Source organism: Pleurodeles waltl, chromosome 9 (assembly GCF_031143425.1).
Source record: "Pleurodeles waltl isolate 20211129_DDA chromosome 9, aPleWal1.hap1.20221129, whole genome shotgun sequence".
NCBI lineage: Eukaryota > Metazoa > Chordata > Amphibia > Caudata > Salamandridae > Pleurodeles > Pleurodeles waltl.
Window position 1 is genome coordinate 1,129,590,068 of NC_090448.1, and position 24,363 is coordinate 1,129,614,430.

Consider the following 24,363-nt stretch of genomic DNA (forward strand, 5'->3'; position numbering starts at 1 on the left):
AAATAAATATCCCTGGTTGCCTAGTGGTTTCTGCCTCCCTTGGGGGCAGATAGACTTGAAAAGAAAGGCCAATCTGTCCCCAAGGGGGGCAGAAACAGCCAAAATACATGCTCCCCAAAAGGGAGTGGCCCTTCCCCAAGGGGCTGCTCCCCAAATATTTTCACAATAAATATCCCTGGTGGCCTAGTGGTTTCTGCTCACCTTGGGGCCAGATGGGCCTACAAAAATGCTGATCTGCCCCCAAGGGGGGCAGAAGCGGGCAAAATACATGCTCCTAAAGGGAAGTGACCTTCCCCAAGGGTCTGTTCCCAAACAATCCATAATTATTGTCAAAGCAAAAGCAAACCCAAATCCCTGGTGTCTACCGGGCATTCCTGTTGCATGACCGCGGCCCCAAACACGATTGTGCAGAAGGAATCCACACTGTTAGAAATGGGGTCTTTGGTTGGCAGTCAGGTTACCCCCGTCTAAGCAAGGACCCTCACTCTAGTCAGGGTAAAGGAGAATCCCCCTCGGCTAACCCCCGCTTACCTCCTTGGTAGCGTGGCACGAGCAGGCAGGCTTAACTTCAGAGTTCTAGGTGCAAAGTATTTGTACCAGCACACACAGAAACTTAATGAAAACACTACAAAATGACACAACACAGGTTTAGAAAAATAGGAAATATTTATCTAAACAAAACAAGACCAAAATTACAAAAATCCAACATACACAAGTCAAGTTATTAATTTTAAAAGCAAAAGGGTCTTAAATCCTTTTGTAAACAGGTAAAACACTGTTAGCGTTGAAAAGTACCTGGGTAGCGTCAAAATACTATGCACGGGCAAGTGTGCGTCAAAAAAGGTAAGCGGTTCATCGATTTCTCACTTGTACTACTCTCAGACAGCATATGCATCTTAATTCCATAATGTGCCATCTTGCTAAGAATGTACTGCCTAAAAAACAAATGGCCCTTAAACAGGAACAAAGACTCATCCACAACTATTTCTTTCCCTGGAACATAGATCTCTGAAAATCAATCTAAAAAAGTAATCAAGGACAGGCTGAATCTGGATGAATCGTAAATAGATGGTCACAATCAGGGTGATTTCATGGTAACGCTAAAGCATTATCAACAAAATACAGCATCCGAAGCAGAAGCAAATACTGATCATGGCTTATGATTACAGGGAATATGACCGTTCCCATCAAGGGACTGGTAGACCAATATGAAGACAGTGATGGGTTCCTTATTAAGCCAATCAAAAAAGTTAAACCCAAGTACCTCTTCAACCCTTCCAGATTTGTAGGAGTCCACTGGTTAGCTCTAGAGCTAGGCTTAAGGCACTGTTGTCCCTCAAATACTGTTCAGCATACAAATTAGTCTGCTCAATAATCTTTCCCAAAAATACATTATCCAGAAACAACATAAATAAATTTATAGGCAAAACGTTTTCAGTATTCGCTCTACGCCCTGCAACACCAGTAAAGGCAGGCACGGCCCGCTGCACCATGTTTGGGGCAACCCAGAGTTCAGCTCTTCCAATGGGATGCCTTTCAGCCCCAGGCTGCAATCCGTATGCCTCTTGATGCACTATCAGCATGTTAGCGTCCTCCTCTAAAACAGGCACTTCATCCACACTGAGAGTGACTTCATCATCAGATTATTCTTCTTGGACAGAAAAATTACTGCCAGAATCTTGCACTTCATCCTCTGCCTCAGATGCAGAGTCAGTCTCATAATCCAGCACAGGGGAAGATTCAAAAAGCATACCTAAAACCTTCTGTGCGGTCATTTTACAGGTAGCCATAATCCTGACTAGTAGAATTAATTCGACAAATAAGTCAACAACAACCAACACTGTGTAAAATAAGTAACAAACAACGTGTGGCTTTGCCAATAAGACCTATATACTTAAAAACAATACCTCTCACTTGCCAGAGACAGCTAGACTCAACAGCACATACTCTGCACAGACACAGCAAGCACCAACAATATCCCACTAAAAAGGAAAAACAAAATAAAATTACACAAGACAGCACAATACACATATGCATGCATGGCAATGACACTCATTTGGTGTAAACAGTACAAACAAGTTTTGCTTACCAAGCAGATGCAACTACTCAAACTGCACATCTACCGCTGCCGGGACTGCAAGCAGGAGTTACACAGCAAAGGAATAAAAAGCTTTGCACTACTTTACAAAGGAGAAATAAAACATTATGACCACAAATGCAAATGATGTGCCAGCCCACACACATCCTGCCACCAAACATTCAGAGAATTTCCCTCAAGTCTAGTGATTTTCTGCTCCCCTTGTGGGTAGATGGGCCTTAAAAACGGCCGATCTGCCCAACGTCCAAAATACATGCTCCCCAAAGGGGAGCAAACCTTCCCCAAGGGGGCCACCCCCCAAATATTGCCAAATTAAATATCCCTGGTTACCTAGTGGTTTCTGCCTCCCTTGGGGGCAGATAGACTTGAAAAGAAAGGCCAATCTGTCCTCAAGGGGGACAGAAACTGCCAAAACACATGCACCCCAAAAGGGAGTGGCCCTTCCCCAAGGGGCTGCTCCCCAAATATTTTCACAATAAATATCCCTGGTGGCCTAGTGGTTTCTGCTCACCTTGGGGCCAGATGGGCCTACAAAAATGCTGATATGGGCAGAAGCGGGCAAAATACATGCTCCTAAAGGGAAGTGACCTTCCCCAAGGGTCTGCTCCCAAACAATCCATAATTATTTTCAAAGCAAAAGCAAACCCAAATCCCTGGTGTCTACCGGGCATTCCTGTTGCATGATCGCGGCCCCAAACACGATTGTGCAGAAGGAATGCACACTGTTAGAAATGGGGTCTTTGGTTGGCAGTCAGGTTACCCCCGTCCAAGCAAGGACCCTCACTCTAGTCAGGGTAAAGGAGAATCACCCTCGGCTAACCCCCGCTCACCTCCTTGGTAGCGTGGCACGAGCAGGCAGGCTTAACTTCAGAGTTCTAGGTGTAAAGTATTTGTACCAGCACACACAGGAACTTAATGAAAACACTACAAAATGACACAACACAGGTTTAGAAAAATAGGAAATATTTATCTAAACAAAACAAGACCAAAATTACAAAAATCCAACATACACAAGTCAAGTTATTAATTTTAAAAGCAAAAGGGTCTTAAATGCTTTTGTAAACAGGTAAAACACTGTTAGCGTTGAAAAGTACCTGAGTAGCGTCAAAATACCATGCACGGGCAAGTGTGCATCAAAAAAGTTAAGCGGTTCATCGATTTCTCACTTGCAAGCAAGACTGTGCATTGTTTCTCCTTCTCCGGTCGGGTCAGCGTGTGTCGTTTTTCCTCTCCACAGGAGAGCGATGCGTCTATCAGGGCAGCACTCGGGTTAGGGCAGGCGGTGCGTTGCTTTTCTGTGCCCTGCAAGTTTTGCATCGAAAATCCTGCTGCACGGTGTTAGCAACACCGCGCTGTGTGGGTTGCGACGTTACCAGCCTCTGTTAGCGATGCAGGCTCCGTTTCTCCAGCAGCGAGCGTCGATCTTCCACGCTGCAAGTGGCGAGTCGATTTTAGCCTTGGAGCCAGCGGCACGTCATTTCTTCAGCCTCGTCTCAGAGGTTGCGTCAGAAATTTCCCCGCACGGCGGTCCGTGCGTGGAATTCTCAATCTTGGTCTGCCAGATTCGCCTGTCAAGGCCCCAGGAACTGGATAGGGCACCACTTGGCAGGGCAGGAGTCTCAGCAGAGAGTCCTGGTGCTGGCAGGGGAAGTCTTTGATGGCCCTGAGACTTCAACAACAGGAGGCAAGCTCAGGACAAGCCCTTGGAGATTTCTTCAGAAGCAGGAATTCACATCAAAGTCCAGTCTTTGTCCCCTTTTACCAGGCAAAAGCAGAAACTGCAGGATAGCTCCACTAAGCACAGTCACTGGCAGGGCAGTACTTCCCCTCAGCTCTTCTCCAGCCAGAGGTCCCTCTTGATGTCCAGAAGTGATCAAAGTCTGTGGTTTTGGGTGCCCTTCTTATACCCATTTTGCCCTTTGTAGTAGGCTTACTTCAAAGGAAAGTCGCTCTTGTTTGTGAAATCCTGCCTTGACCAGGCCAGGCCCCAGATACACACCAGGGGGTTGGAGACTGCATTGTGTGAGGGCAGGCACAGCCCTTTAAGGGGTGAGTGACCACTCCTCCTCTCCCTCCTAGCACAGATGGCTCATCAGGATATGCATACTACAACCCAGCTCCCTTTGTGTCACTGTCTAGAGAGAGGTGCAAACAGCCCAACTGTCAAAATGAACCAGACAGGGAAACCAAAAACAGGCAGAGTCACAGAATGGTTTAAGCAAGAAAATGCTCACTTTCTAAAAGTGGCATTTTCAAACACACAATCTGAAAATCAACTTTACTAAAGGATGTATTTTTAAATTGTGAGCTCCTAGACCCCAAACTCCACATGTCTATCCTCTCCAAAAGGGAATATACACTTTAATCATGTTTAAAGGCATCCCCAATGTTAACCTATGAGAGGGATAGGCCTTGCAACCGTGAAAAACGAATTTGTCAGTATTTCACTGTTTGCACATATAAAACACAATAGTATATGTCCTACCGTAAACATACACAGCACCCTGCCCCTAAGGGCTACCTAGGGCCTACCTTAGGGGTGTCTTACATGTAAGAAAAGGGGAGGTTTATGCCTGGCAAGTGGGTACACTTACCAAGTCGAATTGGCAGTTTAAAACTGCCCAAACAGACACTGCAGTGGCACGTCTGAGCCATGTTTACAGAGCTACTAATGTGGGTGGCAGACCCAGTGCTGCAGACCCACTAGTAGCATTTGATTTACAGGTCCTGGGCACCTCTAGTGTACTTTACTAGGGACTTACCAGTAAATCAAATAGGCCAATCATGGAAATCCAATCTACAATAAAATTTACACAGAGAGCATATGCACTTTAGCACTGGTTAGCAGTGGTAAAGTGCTCAGAGTTCTAAAGCCAAAGAAAAACAAGTCAGAAGAAATAGGAGGCAGGAGACAAAAAGATTGGGGATGACCCTGCATAAGCAAAAGAGTCCAAACACACCAAACAGACATTGGGGGAAAGGAAATACCCTTTCCTTTCCCCCAATGCCTCTTTGTTCTCCCAAATCCTCCACCCCAACTGCAAACTCACCGGATGCGCTGGAAGCAATTGGCTTACAGTTTATCCCAACATCTTTTTGTGACGTCCGCATGCTGTGCACGCTTACATCATCAGATGCCGCAGGGAGGAGGGGGGTAATGGGGGGGCAGCAGAAGTACTTCCGCAGCCATGTCTTGTGGGAAGTGCAGAAGGGCATCCCACGGGGGGAGTGCCAGCACTTACCCCGCAGGTGAGTGCCAGGATGTCCGGGAGCCAACCGACGCAGATGCCCAACATGTTGGACACCTCTCGGCCGTCCGACGCACGGAAGGGGTTAATAACTAATGTAAATAGCTCTACACAGGTCGGTAGTCTTTCTTCTATGATTATGCTCATGTGAACGGTATATGGGATTATTAAAATGGCTCAGCGCATGTGTGAACAAGGTCACATAGTGACTGAAACATATTACCACATGCTTTCCACTGAAGAATAACTGTGACAGTAAATATACAAGAAATAAGGAGAGTTCGGTGTCTGCGGCTGGTCCTTGTTGGATTCCTGAGAGAGTGGGAATATGCATATATATTGAATTTTGGCTCAGTTATGTCGACTTGGCTGTAACCGATGTTTGTACATCGGTCAACACCAAGTACACACACACAAATCTCACTGACCCACTGGTGTTGTTCTGAACAACATTTTACCAAAAAGACACACTTGCTGAAATTCGTGCAGTGTAACTGCATAAGATTCCCAGTTTTCAAACTTGAAAGGAGAAACATGTTTTCTTGAAGCATTATCTCCCATTCCAACGTCCGAACTCATAATGGGAATGTCACGCTGGGGTAGAGGCGTAACGTAAAATTATGTGGGCCTCTCCAGAATGTGACGGGCGCCTTCTGAGTCTCTGTATCTCACAGATCTTTATTGACCTTGAGCTAAATGGGGCCCCCTAAAATATTGGGGTCCCTGGAGGGTTGGGGGCTACTTTGAGGGTTGAGGACCCCCAGCGCCACAGGGGCTGCAAGGGCCTTTGGGCCAGATGTAGTTAGGTCCGTTTTTGCGAATCGGAAATTGAGAGTCGGTGCGACTCGCAATTTCCAATTCGCAAAATCAGAAGCAGAACGGTGTCTCAGACACCGTCTGCGAGTCGCTATGGGTCGCTATAGCGAGTCCCTGCACTCACAGTGATGGTGGCCTGCTGAAGACAGCACACCTCCATGTCTGTGACTGCTTTTTAAATAAAGCAGTTTTTTTATTTATTTTGCAGCCCGTTTTCCTTAAAGGAAAATGAGTTACAAAATAAAAAAAATTACAAAACCATTTGGTTTCGGTTTTTCAGAGTAGGCAGTGGTCCATTGGACCATTGCCTGCTCTGAAAACCCCTTTTTGGCAACATTCACAAAGGGGAAGGGTTCCCATGGGGACCCCTTCCCTTTTGCGAATGGGTTACCACCAGTGTGACACTGGTGGTAACTGCGAATTGCTTTGCGACTGCATTCGCGGTCACAAAGCAGTTTAGCATAGCGATGCGAGTCGCAGACAGGAAGGCGACACCCCTTCCTATCTGCGAGTCGCATTCACAATTTGCGAGTCGGTACCGACTCGCAAATTGTGAATGAGCATCGCAATCGGCATTTTGCATGCCGCAAACTGCGATTTATGCAGTTTGCACCATGCAAAATGCTTGCTACATCTGGCCCTTAGTTACATGCCTGCACTGGGGAAAAACAGTACCCAATTGTATTGATTCTTCCGCGGGTCTTCATGATTAGCACCCATAAATCTCAAAGAAGAATAGAATTTGTGAGTGCTTTTTGTGTTGAAGTCCCAGCAAATTTTAATTGCACAAGACAGTGTGCATAATAGAGAGGCATGTCATAAAGTGCCCCCATCCTGTAGCATGTGAGCACTTTGCGGGAGACAGAATGCACTATGACAGTGGATTTAAACACTGACAAGTTTAGGAGAACAGAGCAAGTAAAGGTAGTCGGGGATGCTGTTCTGCATGAGATGATAGGGATAACTGATGAGCAAGAAAATGCTATTTAGAACCGAACCCATCCTCAACGAACAATGTTGCAGAGACAGCAAGGACATGCAATTAGAAGCCTGTGCCTTGGAAACAACACAAATTGCATTTCAGTTTCTTATAGCTACATGAAACCATGTGTGAAATTAGACATTGCAACAATGTTCACAGCTTGTAAATCACAGTACGGAACAGCCAATTGCTCTCATTTACAACCCCACTCTTTCCTTTGTGCCAGTGAAAGATAGTCAGGGCTCTGTTTAACATATAGGCCCTCATTCCGACCCTGGCGGTTTCAAACCGCCATGGTGGAGGGCAGAGGAAGCACCGCCAACAGGCTGGCGGTGCTTCCCGGGCCATTCTGACCGCGGCGGTAAAGCCGCGGTCAGAAAAGGGGAACCAGCGGTTTCCCGCCGGTTTTCCCCTGGCCCAGGGAATCCTCCAAGGCGGCGCCGCCATGGGGATTCCGACCCCCTTCCCGCCAGCCTGTTCCTGACGGTTTACACTGGAAGAGGCTGGCGGGAACGGGCGCCTAACAGGGCCCCACAAAGATTTTCAGTGTCTGCTTCGCGCCACTGCACCAATCGCACCCCTGCAAATCCGCCGGCTCCATTCGGAGCCGGCATCCTCTTTGCAGGGGCTTTCCCGCTGGGCCGGCGAGCGATCTTTTGGAGATCACCCGCCGGGCCAGCGAGAAAGTTGTAATGACCCCCGCGGTCATTTGACCGCGGTGTGGTCTTTTGGAGGTTTCCGCCGCCCGCCGGGGTCGGAATGACCCCCATAATTCCAAAGCCCCAAATCACACCCATGGGCTGTGATCAGGAAGATGCCACAAGGCACTGATTTGCAGCTAGTACTATTATTAGAAATATGACACCGTGGCCCTTATTGGCACCTGGTGCTATGAAAAGAAAGATGACTCCATGGCACCGATTCACACTCAGTACAATGGTTAGAAAGATGACTCCATGGCACCGATTCACTCCCAGTACTACGATCAGAAAGAAGCCACCGTGCACTGTTCACAACCAGGGCTATGGTTAGGAAGAGGCCACCATGGAACACAGTCACACCCAGTACTAAGACAAGAAGGATGACACCATGGCCATCATTCGCACTGGTGGTATGATAAGAAAGATGACACCAAGCCTCCAATTCTCGCCTGGTGCTACAAAAACAAAGATGGCACCATGGCCCGATGACACCAAGCCTCCAATTCTCGCCTGGTGCTACCAAAAACAAAGATGGCACCATGGCCCCGATGACACCAAGCCTCCAATTCTCGCCTGGTGCTACAAAAACAAAGATGCCACCATGGCCCTGATGACACCAAGCCTCCAATTCTCGCCTGGTGCTACCAAAAACAAAGATGGCACCATGGCCCCGATGACACCAAGTCTCCAATTCTCGCCTGGTGCTACAAAAACAAAGATGGCACCATGGCCCCGATGACACCAAGCCTCCAATTCTCGCCTGTTGCTACAAAAACAAAGATGGCACCATTGCCCTGATGACACCAAGCCTCCAATTCTCACCTGTAGCTACAAAAACAAAGATGGCACCATGGCCCTGATGACACCAAGCCTCCAATTCTCACCTGGTGCTACAAAAACAAAGATGGCACCATGGCACTGATGACACCAAGGCTCCAATTCTCACTTGGTGCTACAAAAACAAAGATGGCACCATGGCCATGATGACACCAAGCCTCCAATTCTCACCTGGTGCTACAAAAACAAAGATGGCACCTTGGCCCTGATTTAATCCCAGTGCTGGTATGACAATAAAGATGACACCATGGCCCCGATTCACACCTGGTGCTATGGTAAGAAAGATTACTCCATGGCACTGATTCACACCCAGTACTATTATTAGAAAGGTGCCAACATGACACTGATTTGCACAGAGTACTATGATATGAAAGATTGCACCAGGTCCCAGACTCAAACCTGGTACTGCAAAAAGAAAGACAGCACCATGGCCCTGATTCACACTCGGTGCTATGACCCAATGGCCCTATTCCTTTCCGATGCTGCTATAATAAGAAAGATGGCAACATGGGCTTGATTCATACCTGCTTCTAGAGTAAGAAAGATGCCAACAGAGTCTCAACTCACACTGTGATGTGAGTAGAAAGATGGCATCATGGCCCGATTAACACCTGATGCTTGAGTAAGAAAGATGGCACTATGGCCCCAATTCACACCTGTGCTACGATAAGAAACATGACACCATGGTCCTTTTTTTTCACCCCTGATGATATGGTAAGAAAGATGACGCAGTGCCATGATTTACAAAAAAATCTTTAATAGAAAGTTGACAACTTGCCAACTAGTCACACCTGGTGATGTGAATAGAAAGATGACACCAGGGCCCTGATTCACAGCCAGTGCTGAGGTAAGAAAGATGACACCATGGCCTGGTTATGGTTAACAGATTACTTCAAGGCTTTGACTGAAACACAGGGCTATATTTGCCAGATTACTCCATATGCTTATTTAATGCCTATTGTTACAGTTACCAGAATCATTTTTGGGTCTCCGGCACATGCAAGACTAGGTTATAAGATGAACTCATGGGCCTTACTCGCACTTTGGCCCTGATTTATACTTTTTGACGCTAAACAGCGCTACCGCAGTTTAGCGTCAAAATGTATAATGCCAGCCAGCGCCATTCCAAGACGCCTGCTGGGCGTCTTATTTATGGAATGGCGCGATCCGGCGCAAAGGGTAGGCCAGCGGGAAATAAATTGACGTTAGCAGGGTGGGGGTGGCAGTATGGGAGAAGGGGGTTTAGTGTTATAGAATGACGTTAGGCTAGTTAGAGTAAAAAATGATTACTCTAACCAGTCTAGCGTCAATTATTGACGCTAAACCTACCATACCACATGACTCCTGTCTTAGAAAAGACAGGATTCATGCCCACCACCCCAATGACCAGCACAGGGGACAAGGGTCCCCTGGGCATGGCCATTGCACCCTGTGCCATGAAGGGGGGCCCATATCTGTGCCCCCTATTGCATTTTTAAAAAAGGTAAATACTTACCATTACTTGCCTCTACTTACCTAGGATGGGGTTCCTCATCCTCCGCTGTCCCTCTGGTATGGGTGGGGGTGTCCCTGGGGCCTGGGGAGGGCACCTGTGGACTCATTCTGTGGAGTTCCACAATGGAAATGAGCTCACATGTCCCCTAATGCCTGTCCTGACCCAGGCATTAAATAATGGCGCTGAGCAGGCTTAGCACCATTATTTAGGCCAGCCTACCTCCTGTGCCCCATTTTTGCACGGGAGAATAAATAAGGCGCTAGGGCCTTAGAGTCATTTTTTGCCCGGGAACGCCTGCCTTGCATCTCATTGACGCAAGGTAGGTTTTCACGGTAAAAAAATGATTGTAACTCCATAATTTTGTCACTAGACGTGTCTAGGGCCAAAGTACAAATATGGAGTTAAGTTTGCACTGAATTAGCGTAAAAAAAAATGATACTGATTCAGTGCAAACAGAGTATAAATATGCCCCCTTGTGTGTAGAAACAGTGGGCTCCTTGGGTCTGATTCACACTCAGAGCTACTATTATTTGATGACCCCATGGGCCTGATTCACCCCCACGGCTATGGCTGCCAGATGATGTCACCGTCCGATTCAAAGCGAGGACTAAGGTTAAAAAATGACTCAGAAGCCCAGATTCACTCTCTGTACCAGAAGATTTCATGGGTTTGAGTCGCACTTGACTATTCTTACAAGAGGACTCCATGGACTAGGTTCCCTCTCTGAATACTGTTACTAGAAGACTTCAAGACATAATTTCAACCAGGAACTAAGTTATCAGATGACTCCATAGGCCTGATTTAAACCAGAGGCTACTGATATCAGACAGCTCCAAGTAGCTTGAATTTTACTCAGGGTTACTTGTTATGGGCTGCTAGTACTTAAGTTCCATTAGTAATGGAATCTGGGTTGGGAATGTTGATTGGGTTTGGAATGTTGCCATGACAATTCTGGTGCAGCGTTCAGGGAAAGACAGTTAGTCTTCTTTGGATGGGCTACTGAAAGGGCCGTGTGATGTTCTTCTTGCGAATAAACACTTCTCTATCATCTAAGCTTTCAACCTTGTGTTGTTATTCACAGCACATTTTTGTGCGAGCAGTTAGTACCCCGCATGATGGAACAGCACTAGTGTGACCGATTTGCTTAATTTTCATCAAATGGACATTAAGCAGGCAAGTCATTGGCACTGTGTGTGTCCGTGTACTTCAAGGCTCTGCGGGTCATAATTTATGGATTAAGGATTGGTGTGCACAGGCTAATTTAATTAGGAACAGCAGTAATAAACTTTCTGAGGCAATTTCACCTTTTCCATTGCCAGCGTGATCCACGCAAGCATACACTCACTGAGGTGCGAGCCAGAGTCTTTCAAATACTGTTGTCAGTGTGAGCTGCACAAGCCTGGTCCACCGAGTCCACAGAGTCCACTGTATTGTGAGTTGGATCCTCAAGCTCACCTCCCCGCCTGACTTTTTCACACCCTTCTTTACCTGACGCGCTGTACTAGAGCATATACAAACTCAATAGCCTGCTAAAAGCACATCAATTATGCATGGAGGCCATATTTATGGAAGAAATATCCTCGGCAATAGGCCCGCCTTATTGTCTAATCATATGATTGTAATTACTTTTAACCGCATCTTCGGATCCCAGCAATAGGCACACCTGTCTGTTTACCAGTTGCTTGCATTATCACGAACATTTTACTGTTGTACCATTGGATGTCCTTGGGGATACCTTCACATTTTCATAAGAACAATTCACATTTTCAAGTTGTGGCGACAAGCATGCCATAATTTCATCATTGTGGTGTTGTTTCAGAAATAAATACACTGTACTGGTCCGCTGGGGAAACATCCTGAGGAACTCTGCTACATTGTACTACTGTTGATACATTCACTTAGGTATTTCTGATTGTCTCGAATTGCGGCATTTTGTGTTGTATGATATATGTTAGAGGGAAAGTATTTAAGGTATTGGTTGCTGCTCTGCTCAGTACTGTGATTTTGGCAAAATGCAAAATGCTAATATTCCTCCGCCTTTTTTGACAGAAGCGTGTGTCCAAAAGTACAAATGGATCCATTGGTTTAAAAACTTTGACAGTTACTTAATTGTCATTGATGGAGACACATTTAATGCAAGAAGAAAATTTACACAGCTTTAAATTGTCTAGGTGTGTAAGAACAATGCATATCTGACCATTTAATCACAGTTCCTCAACCTCCTGACACAGAACGGGATACAGAAGTTATTAATAGACTAAAAAACAATTTCAAGGATGACACCAGTATTATAGTGGAAAGGCACAGATCCTTTACCAGAACACAATCACAGTTTCAGACCATTGATAATTTCTTAGTTGAGTTAAGAGTGTTAGCCCTGACATGCAACTTTGATGGTAAACTGGATAATTATTTCAGGGACCAAACTGTAGTTAATAGTTTTGACAAGCGCATCCAGCAGAAATAGTTATGTTGTTTGAATCCCAATCTGCAGGAAGCACTATAGATTGCTAGAGGAATAGAAAGGTTGATCCAGGCTTCAAAAGAGTTGAACAAATTTCTATGGAACAGATGCATGCGATTACTCTCAAAGCCAAAGCTCAAATTTCCCTTGATAAAGTTATAAAAAAAGGAGGGAGACCTATCAGGCATTCCAATATGTTTTAGATGTGGATCTAGTGACCACCTAGCCAATGTTAAAAGTTGCCAAGTGGCCAATAAACTGTTTGAAATGTAAGACATTGGGCTATTTCACAAAAGTATGCAAAAGAACACAAAAAGTGGGGAATCTCATTCTTCCAGAGAATTGGCAGAATAATTAGACACTAGGGTTGTCTTATCCATTAAGATGATAAAGACTTCTCAAAATAATGTTCAAAGTGGTGATCCTATTTGCGATGTTTGCAGAGATAAATTTTAATTGAAGGTCATGGTGGTTTCGGGATCACCTATCACTATTATTACTGACAAAGTGTACCATTCCAAGTGGGGTTCTATCCAGTTATGGCACCTGACATATGCACTATTGCATTTAGCAGCCATAGTATTGATTTGATTGTTTTTTTCATTCATGAATTGTCATTTAAAAGAAGGCCCATCTCTACAAAAATATACATAGCTGTAAAAGGTTACACTATCTTGTGATGGAAAGATCAAAGCACACTTGGCATGGTGCTCAGACTGGAAACTGAGTGTCCCATTTCCTTAGTAGATCCGGTGGTGTAACCCCAAGAGACAAACAAAATATGTAAGGATCAATTATCTCAACCTCAAATGTTAACAAAGTCGCTTGAGAATCATGGTTCTCTGATTGAGGATAGACTTGGGTTGGTAAAAGGATTAAAGCATGACATTCTCTTAAAGAAGGATGCTGTACTAGCTGCACATAAAACAAGAAATTTTCCTTTATGTATTAGAGGTCACTTGAATGATCATCTTGTTAAATTGTGTTCTGATAAAGTCATTGAGCCCTTCGATACCTCAGAGTGGGATTTCCCCATTGTGGTTGCCAAGAAGAAGAATGGGAAAATAAGACTGTGAGTGGACCTCAGATGTCTCAACAAGAACATTTTAGTAGATTGCTTCCCTCTTCCTAAAATTGAAGAAATGCTAGCACAAGGTGGTTTCTACCATTGACCTTAGAGCAACGTATCACCAGATGTAATTATGTCACAGTTCCAGCCCTTTATCCACCTTTAACACTCCTTTTGGTACATACAGGTTCCTAAGTCTACCTTTCGGCCTAGCCTCAGCTGCATCGGTCTTTCAAAAATTAATGTTTAAACTTTTTGTTGACAGTAAACAAGTTCTGGAATACTAAGGCGATGTCCTGATAGTCACGAATAATGAGAAGGAGCATTTGGAAGTTTAGGACAACTTTTTGAGCACACTAGAAAAACACAGTTTAACAGTAAAAGAAGATACATTTTGCTTCATGGCTCCTGAGGTGGAGTATTTGGGGCACATTTTGCCTAAAGCAGGAATTAAACCCAAGTCGAATTTGGTTGCTGCAGTTAAAAAAGAGCCCAGATCCTACAGACAAAGACCAGTTAAGATCCTTTTCAGGGCTGTGTGAATATCATTCCAGATTCCTACAGAACTTTGCTTTACACACTAACCTCTTAAGGGGAATGTTATGCAAGGGGACTGAATATGTATAGGGGTCTGAAGAACGTGTTGATGCGCTTGCCTTATCACCATTCAAATATTATCAATTGTGCCACTAGATCCTAGTGGGATTGGTCTGGGGGCAGTACTATTACAACTGACAGAAGGGAAAGTAGGTACCATAGCGTTTGCCTCCAGATGCCTGTCCACCGCAGAGCATAATTACATAATTACAGCACAATAGATTGTGAGGCGCTGGCCTGCATGTGGGAAACTAGGAATTATTCCATGTCTCAGTAGGAACACAAATTGTCCCTCATTACAGATCACAAACCCTCAGTGTCTGCTTTCCAAGAAGAATTTGAGCAAGGCCAGTCCCCGGTTTGCTTGCAAGAATGTATGAATTCAATTTTGATGTAAAACATATTCCAGGTGCAAAGAACGCCAGGGTAGATTATTTATCAAGGTGTCCTATGGAAGTGCATTAAATTATGGATGGTAGTCGAGTGTGTGGTTGGGAAAGTGAATGGTGTGTTAATTTCCAGTAAAACTGTTTAATTTGTGGAATAGAAAGAATGTGCTGAGAAAGACAGTTGTCAAACCATGTTAAGAAAGTTCATCACCAGTGGTTGGCCTCAGGGAAGGAACTGGAGTGATGAAATTAGATCTTTTTACAAGATCAAAGATGAACAATCTATTGAAGAAAGACTGGTATTGCCTAGCGACAGACTAATTCCCCCAGTTGTTTAAGAAAGCACTTGGAATCAGTTGTCTCCTTCTACTGTCAATGTGAGAAAACTATTTGTAAATTTTGTTTAATTCATGAAAGTGCAGTGCTTTACTCACTCTCTTGCTCGTCATCACTTTATTTTGTATTTATTTTATAGTTACTCTACTTTTTGCGAGGGCTTGGCAGCTACACCCCATTGTGGGCTTCTCATGTTTCTTTATCATACACTCCCTCAATTCATCCAGGGTACTTTTGAATTTTTTTTTGTGAGAGCCCAGCATCTGTACACTACTTCTGAGCCACCAGTTGCTTGCCACAATTTACGCAGCACCTCATGCAGAATTTATTTTTTACTTTACTATTTTGGAATGTCTGTTCAACATCTTTGAACAATAAATTCATATTTACTTTTAAGGATGGCCACTGCCTATGCATGCATGCACAGATAGGCATTTTATAAAATAATCTTCCTGTTTAAAAAATTCAATCAAATATCAAATATGACATCAGCATGTGAGTACATAAACACAGCAGCCACCTTGTAATGATTTTTTTTAACCGCTTCGGAGCAGAGGACAGCTTGAATCCATACTCCACACTGGTGCTTGTGTGCGGTGAATATCTCTGAGCCGTCCTTGCACAAAAGGAAGTAAATCCCTCTGGATACCTGCTTGGGGATTATCGCAGGCAAGCAATCCCCAAGCAAGAACCCACCATTAGACACCAAGAAGGGGGAAGTGGGCCCTTGGGCAAGGGCTTTAGCTCCCATTGAGCATTACTTTTAGACAATTCAGTATTTCTACCACCCCAGGGGAAGATGAAGCAATAGTCCCCGATCTGTCCCCGGAGGGGGTGGGGGGACAGACAGCCTACTAGGCACCAGATGCTCTTTTTTATTAGTGTAAGGGTGGGGGCTGCTCAGAATGGTCATCCACAAAATGGACACAGACTTTCTGTCCCTCCTGTGGGGCAGATCGGGGCAATAGCCCTCGATATCCCCCCCCCCCCCCATTGGGCTGAAAGCCCAGTAAACACCAGGAAACATTTTTTTCTCTTTATTGCCCACTATGGACATGGTTATGTCCCTACATCAATATTGGGACTGAAGTCTTTCAGCCCCCTCGGGGGGTAGATGAGGCCCAAGCCCCTGATCTGATCTGCCCCCTGGAGGGGCAGAAAGCCCACTAGGCACCACAGATTATTTTTTAGAAAAGTCTAGCGGTGGGGGACTGCCCAGAATGGGCATGGCAATGCCCCTACCCCCCAAAAAAATGAGGGCACAGTCCTTCTGCTCCAACTGGGGGGCATATGGGCTAATTACTCCTTATCAGCCCCCCTGGGGGTAGAAACTCCACCAAACATCAGGGTTTATTTTTATTTTTATTTTTTTAAAGAGGGTGGGATCTGCCAATCATGAGCATGGCAAATTCCCACTCCAAATAAATGGGGACACAGTTTTTGTGCCCCCCCTTGGGGGGGGTAGACAGTGCACTAGATGCCAGGGGAATAACAAAATTGAGGAGTGGGGGCTGGGGCTGCCCACCACCATGGCATGTTATGGCCCCACCCCAACTGAAAGGGGCAACAGTCTTTCTGCTTCCCCTGCAGACTAAAGCATCTCACCCCAATGGCAAGCAAGAGGACATTTGACTCTTTTGGGTGCTGATTTTACATATGGGGCAGGGGACTTTGGCTAACTCGCAATATATCATCCAACTTCCAATGGTGAATGGCTACACTTTTTGGGCTTGGGAGGCTGCCACCTGGAAAAACCTACTAGATCAAAACACTTCTGAAAAGTCGACATCTGGAGGAATCCATAGTGGTGTGCTTCACAAGGACCCCACACCATTCCTTTCACCCACAATGCTCTGCAAATCTCCAAATTTGCCTGAAGTCACACATTTTCCCCACAGTGACAGGAACAGATCCAACCGAGGTCAATAAGAGTCTCCACGCACAGGCTCCCATTGTCCATATTCCGGACATTTCCATAACAGAAACGTAATGAAATTTTACGATTTCAGGCAAAGTGTGAGGTTTGCAGGGCATTGCGGGTAAAATAAACATAACAGGATCCACGCAAGTCACACCATCCTATATTCCCCTAGGTGTCTAGTTTTCTACAGGTTAGCCAGGTTTCCCTAGGTGTTGACTTAGCTAGGGGCCAAAAATGCCTTTTAAATGAAAGCCAGTGTATAAGAAAGATGACAGTTTTAAAAATACCCTCCAAATCATACGCCAGTATGGGTACCAACAAATTCAGAGATGTAGAAATATCCTCTGCTCCTAAACTCCTTTCTTGATACCCATTTTTCACTCTGCCTGTTCCGCTATAATAAATGGTCTATACTCAGTACTCAGTACTCAATGAAAAACCATTGTACGGTGCAGCTCAGTTGTTTGCCCTGGGTACCTTGGGTTTTTGGAGAACCTACAAACCCTATAAATCCTACAACCAGAAGAAACTAGCGGAAGTAATGCTATATTGCTTTGTCAATTGGCCATCGTGACAAAAAGTTACAGATGGAAATGTTGTAACAGCTGCACAATTTTTTGCCTACTCATTTTCAATAGTTCTTTATTTCAACAGTTATTTTTCTTGGGAAAACCTTGAGGGATTTACACATATGCCCCCTTGGTGAATTCAGAATTGTGTCTACTTTACAGAAATTCATGGCTGTTCTGGATCACCCATGGATTTCACACTGGTTTCCACAACAAACTGGAAGTAGGTTGAGAGCACAAAAAATAGGGAAAATAGGCTAGAAAAATGCCAAGACTATGGTACAAAAATAGGTTTATTGATTCAGCTCTTCATGTTCCTGAAAGCTGGGAAGATCGTGACTTTAGTACAGCAAACTGTTTGTGGATGCCTTTGTTAGAAGAAAAAACAGACACTTTTATCTGGAACACTTTTCCCCTATTTTTCTAAAAAAGAAACTCATAATAGTACTATATTCTGTCTATTTTCATCCGCTCCAGGTGAATCAACAAACCCTGAGCACCTTTAGAATCCCCCGGGTGTTGGAAAAAAGACACAAACTTGACGTGGATAGCTTATGTGGTCAAAAAGTTATGGGGGGATCAGCTAGAACTACCCCAAATAGGTGAACAAGGCACAGCACAGATGGGGTGGGGTGTTGGAAGGCCCATCAGCAAACAGAAATATCTTCCGAAGACAACAGGCGTGCACACATATGTGGTGCACACATATGCAGTGACCTTCTTTGAATTATTTTTTGCTTTAAGAAAAATCTTATCAGGATGTGCAAACATCCAAGTGTGGTGAGTCTCTTGAGAGGAATTTTCTTGAAGCAAGAAAATTCATACAAGATCATCAGCGTGTGCGCACAAGCATAAATCAGGTTCGTTTTTGAATGATTTTTCATTCACTTTAAGAAAAACCCTGTCAAGATGGCTGCCACACACGCATCTGCAAACATGGTGGCCAACTAAGGGGAAAACGCATTGGCAAAGCCAATAGTTTTCATGGTTTCATGCTTTGCCATTACTTGTTACTCAACAGATTTAGGAGATAAGTGCAAATTGAGCCCACCCCATTGTTAACATATGCAGTTACCACTTGGCCCTGATTGATGTAACTGCCTGTGCAAACCAGTGCACTTAGGTGAAAACATACACATTATTGGCAGAAATGTTATTAGTATGCGTTAGTATGTATCAAATTTTAACCTTGATCAGTAAATTGAGAGCACCCTGCACAAATATAATTAGAGCTGTGCCTCTTAGTCTCCAATTTCACCAGTCCTACCTTGTTAATATATTCATTCCTGACCTTTGGGATGAGAAATGATGTCTTGTATGAGAGTGCAAAACAAAATTACAATATCACAGTTGATGTCAGGCAATATTGAGAAACTACACTCTGTGTGAAGATGGGCAGTGTTACTCTATGTAATCCCAAGTTGCCTGAGATTTTCTACTTCATAGGCAGCAATTCAGTGTGACTGGATGCCTCTCCCAATAAAGGTGGGATGCCATGCTGCAGCTAATTTGTGAACCGGTGGGAACAGTTTCCCCCATCACTTCTTAGTGATACTCTTGACCTGCCAGACACTATCCCAGGAACAAGTAAGCCCCAGCATTGGGAAGGCTCACAGGTTGTTTGCAGAACATGTTTATGACTTTCCATCCATGTATAACCTGTGCTCAGTTGTGTCTTGATGAAGAAAACATGGCAGAACCTTTTTTCAGCCACGTGGAAGGGTTATTGGAAGGAGCAACTAAAAGCGCTTGAGTATCCCGGGCAAGAAGCTGTGCTTTCAAGCATTACATTAATATTGGAAACCCAGGCTTGGTGTAGAACACAATGGCCATTGAAAATGTTGAGATGATGGTGGTGATGTTCTGTCATTATTTCATGATTTGCATTACAAACATTTATCTGCACTCTACACACACACACACACACACACACATATAAAGTGTGATTTTCACGTTAAATGTATCCTTAGGGTAATAGCTTTTTAGAAAATTTGCATATGTGCTAAAATTGAGAGAACATTATTTTTAATATTAATGATTGTAATGGTGCATTGATCTAACGTAATTGCACTTGATATCAATTTGCCGGAACAGTGAAAGTGTAATTAGTGTTGAGAGGATGTCATGTCACATTTTTATGTGAGACATTATTTTATTAAAACAAATGCAGTTGTGATGTCTGTTCATCTTGCTCCTGCTCATGACCTTCCCAATCAGTGTCTGAACTACATGTGGCATCTCCCATTGTTTCCGTGGAACACAAAGTGAATGACATCAAAGGTGTGTGCGCAAAGTATTATTTTCAAGCACTTCTATTGGGAGTTTCGCTGTAAGTGTGAACATTCCATGAACCATTGTTGGTAAAATGTTTTATTTTGTGTTCATCTCGGAGCGCAGGTCTTTAGCAAAACAAAAGGATGATGGACGGAGTGCTGAACAATGCAAACACTCACCCCCAGTCACAGATCTGGGTTTAATCCATTGTTCTTTTGCTCACCATGCCACCCCAGTTTGGACCCAGCCATATGCAAATCAGTCTTGACCCTGTTCCTCATGGGAACAGTCCAGCCCGAACTGCCAAGCCAGGGCCTCGCTGGACCGTAAACAAGCATCCTGGGACCGGTTTCAGGGTTTCACCCTTCATCAGCCAGGCTAGCTTGAATCCAGTGGCACAGTGAGCAAGGGACCCACGTCTGGGCATACCCTTCCCACTTAGGGCAACTTTAGCAAAACAAAAGGATGATGGACGGAGTGCAGAACAATGCAAACACTCACCCCCAGTCACAGATCTGGGTTTAATCCATTGCTCTTTTGCTCACCATGCCACCCCAGTTTGGACCCAGCCATATGCAAATCAGTCTTGACCCTGTTCCTCATGGGAACAGTCCAGCCCGAACTGCCAAGCCAGGTCCTCGCTGGACCGGAAACAAGCATCGTGGGACCGGTTTCAGGGTTTCCCCCTTCATCAGCCAGGCTAGCTTGAATCCAGTGGCACAGTGAGCAAGGGACCCACGTCTGGGGATACCCTTCCCACTTAGGGCAACTTTAGCAAAACAAAAGGATGATGTACGGAGTGCTGAACAATGCAAACACTCACCCCCAGTCACAGATCTGGTTTAATCCATCGTACGGAAACAAGCATCCTGGGACCGGTTTCAGGATTTCACCCTTCATCAGCCAGGCTAGCTTGAATCCAGTGTCACAGTGAGCAAGGGACCCACGTCTGGGCATACCCTTCCCACTTAGGGCAACTTTAGCAAAACAAAAGGATGATGTACGGAGTGCTGAACAATGCAAACACTCACCCCCAGCCACAGATCTGGGTTTAATCCATCGTTCTTTTGCTCACCATGCAAGCCCGAACTGCCAAGACAGCCCCCGCTGGACCGGAAACAAGCATCCTGGGACCGGTTTCAGGGTTTCACCCTTCATCAGCCAGGCTAGCTTGAATCCAGTTGCACAGTGAGCAAGGGACCCACGTCTGGGCATACCCTTCCCACTTAGGGCAACTTTAGCAAAACAAAAGGATGATGGACGGAGTGCTGAACAATGCAAACACTCACCCCCAGTCACAGATCTGGGTTTTTATCCATCATTCTTTTGCTCACCATGCCACCCCAGTTTGGACCCAGCCATATGCAAATCAGTCTTGACCCTGTTCCTCATGGGAACAGTCCAGCCTGAACTGCCAAGCCAGGTCCTCGCTGGACCGGAAATAAGCATTCTGGGACCGGTTTCAGGGTTTCACCCTTCATCAGCCAGGCTAGCTTGAATCCAGTGGCACAGTGAGCAAGGGACCCACATCTGGGCATACCATTCCCACTTAGGGCAACTTTAGCAAAACAAAAGGATGATGGACGGAGTGATGAACTATGCAAACACTCACCCCCAGTCACAGATCTGGGTTTAATCCATCGTTCTTTTGCTCCCCATGTCACCCCAGTTTGGATCCAGCCATATGCAAATCAGTCTTGACCCTGTTCCTCATGGGAACAGTCCTGCCCGAACTGCCAAGCCAGGTCCTCGCTGGACCGGAAACAAGCATCCTGGGACCGGTTTCAGGGTGTCACCCTTCATCAGCCAGGCTAGCTTGAAACCGGTGAGCAAAATAATGGATGGATTAAACCCAGATCTGTGACTGGGGTGAATGTTTGATTGGTTCCGCATTCCGTCCATCCAGTTGCGCTATCCCACAGCGTTTGTGTTTTGCTTTCTTTTGCCGCCCTAAGTGTGCCGGGTATGCCCAGACGTGGGTCCCGGGCTCACTGTGCCACTGGATTCAAGCTAGCCTGGCAGATGAGGGGTGAAACCCCGAAACCGGTCCCAGGATGATTGTTTCCGGTCCAGGGAGAACCTGGCCTGGAAGTTCGGGCTGGACTGTTCCCATGAGGAACAGGGTCAAGACTGATTTGCATATGGCTGGGTTCAAACTGGGGTGGCATGGTGAGCAAAAAAAGTGGATGGATTAAACCCAGATCTGTGACTGGGGGTGAATGTTTAATTGGTTCCGCATTCCGTCCATCCAGTTACGCTATCCCACAGCGTTTGTGTTTTGCTTTGCCTAACCAAGATCATACTATGCTGAATATGCAAAATCTATTAATAGCTTATGTGAATTGCATAGAAATGCTCTTGACATTGAGAATCTGTTGGCTTTTGGCTTTTTGCTTTTGGGCTTTCCTGGCATAGGACTTAGCCATTTTATCCATGAGACTCTGTCCACTCCTTCCTATTGAGATGTTGTCAGTACTCATTAAGAGTTTGACTTTTGGGCTTTTGCAATTAATTTCTTAACAAAAAATTCACTAAATTTGTGAATTTGTTTTTGAGCCTTCAAGGCAGTTCATGCATTTTCCCCTGTATCGCATTTATGAATAATGCTGTAATAAATAAATGTTTGCCCTATTCATGATCTAGAAGTCAGTTATAAATGCTTCTGTGTTTTTTCTGTTTTAACTCTGCTAAATTTTGAGATTTTTGATGAGGACAGTAGTCTCTTACTGCAAGATCAACCGGGGATTTTGAGCCAAACTTGAGTAAGTAAAAGGTGGGGTGTTCAGATATTGGGGTTCATATGATTATTGAGTGTTTGGCACCCACATTCATGAATTTTGGCCTCAGTTTGAGTAACTCGTGTTAAAACACAATGCTCTGTGTTTGCTGTGTATTTTCCCTTTCTCACATTTCAGGAGCTAAGCTGCAGTAGTTTATGTTACATGAAATGTTACAAAATGCTTTGATCTCTGTGATGATTGTTTATCTGTATGCATTTCACAGAGAGTAAATAGTGGATTTCCACACCTATGCCTTGCACATGCTGATAGCGATGTACCTTCCTGCTACAAGATACCTTTTGAAGGCCACACAGCAGGCAACTTCCATTGTGCATGTCTGGGAATGAGACTGAGTATGTCTTATCCTGAAATGACTGGTTCTCTTCATGGGAACCATAGGGAATCATTCTTCACTGCAAAGATGTGCATGTATTAATTGTAAAATTGCAGAGCTAGTTAGATTTAAATGCTGCTTTCCACTTTCCTGAAATTAGAGATTTCTTCTCTCCTGGATTCTTGAGCAAATCTATTCTCACTTACCTGACTGGCTCTTTACTTGATTCTGCCTTTTAGAGGCTTTATGTGCTGACACCACAGCCTTGACTAGTCTCACTATATTTTCCTAATGTTCTTATGCTTAGCATATTAGGGAATCTTCCTTCATGGGAAACTGCATTTGCTCAATTTTGCTCTATAACTCTTAGCATTTTATTTAGTATTGGCTAATTTTGAATGTATTTGACATTTATAACAAAGATTCATGTACTGACTATTTATCTTTGATAACCTTTAACGTTTTAGTTTGCAACTTTGGTAATCTGCTAACAAAACCTTCACAGTTTGCAAATCTTCTACTCTCTGTCTTCCTTGTGAGACCTATTGTGCTTCAGAGTTATTGATGTATTGTTTATTTGTTGTAGTTAAGCCTCAACCTGACACTAAAGGTCCATGTGCTTGAGGGCATCTTGTATTTGAGTTTGCGCAAAAGGTCTGCATGGTGCAAATCCCATCCAGCTGCAACAGTGGTTGAAACAATAGGGCCTAACAGGCAGAGTTAGTAGAGGGAACTAGGAGCAGAAATAACTGCACATAGGCTTAAGGTCTTAGTGAACCAATTAGGTGAAGGTATCACTGCTGTATAAGATTTATTTTACTTTAAAGCATGGGTAATTTACCACATATTCAAGCTGAATATGAAGATCGAACAACTTTCAAATTTATAGAGAGAGTCCCTTATGAAGGTGCTGGGGGTTCCATTACAGATTTAGGCCCTGATTCCAACTCTGGCGGGCGGCGGTCGCCGCCCGCCAGGCGGGAACCGCCAATCAGCCGCCACGCGGTCAAAAGACCGCTGGCGACATTCTGACCTTCCCGCCGGCCCAGTGGGAAGGGGGCCTGCAACACTGAAGCCGGCTCCGAATGGAGCCGGCGGTATTGCAGGTGTGTGATGGGTGCAGTTGCACCCGTCGCGCTTTTCACTGTCTGCTAGGCAGACAGTGAAAAGCAGGCTGGGGCCCTGTTAGGGGGCCCCTTCACTGCCCATACCAGTGGCATGGACAGTGCAGGGGCCCCCAGGGGCCCCAGGACACCCGTTCCCGCCAGCCTCTTCCTGCCGGTGAAAACCGCCAGAAACAGGCTGGCGGGAAGGGGGTCAGAATCCCCAAGGCAGCGCTGCTTGCAGCGCTGCCCTGGCGGATTCGCCCAGCCGGGGTTAAACCGGCGGGAAACCGCCGGCCCCAGTTTTCTGACTGCGGCTTTACCGCCGCGGTCAGAATGGGCATGGAAGC

General features: G+C 45.1%; 1 long non-coding RNA gene across 1 annotated transcript in view; it reads left to right on the plus strand.

Moving 5' to 3' along the window:
• Positions 1 to 5,307: 5,307 nt before the first annotated feature.
• Positions 5,308 to 24,363, plus strand: part of LOC138258792 (uncharacterized) — a 129,178-nt gene continuing 110,122 nt past the window's right edge. The window contains exon 1 of the long non-coding RNA XR_011198573.1: positions 5,308 to 5,461. This is a non-coding gene — a long non-coding RNA (uncharacterized lncRNA). The remainder of the gene's footprint in view (positions 5,462 to 24,363) is intronic.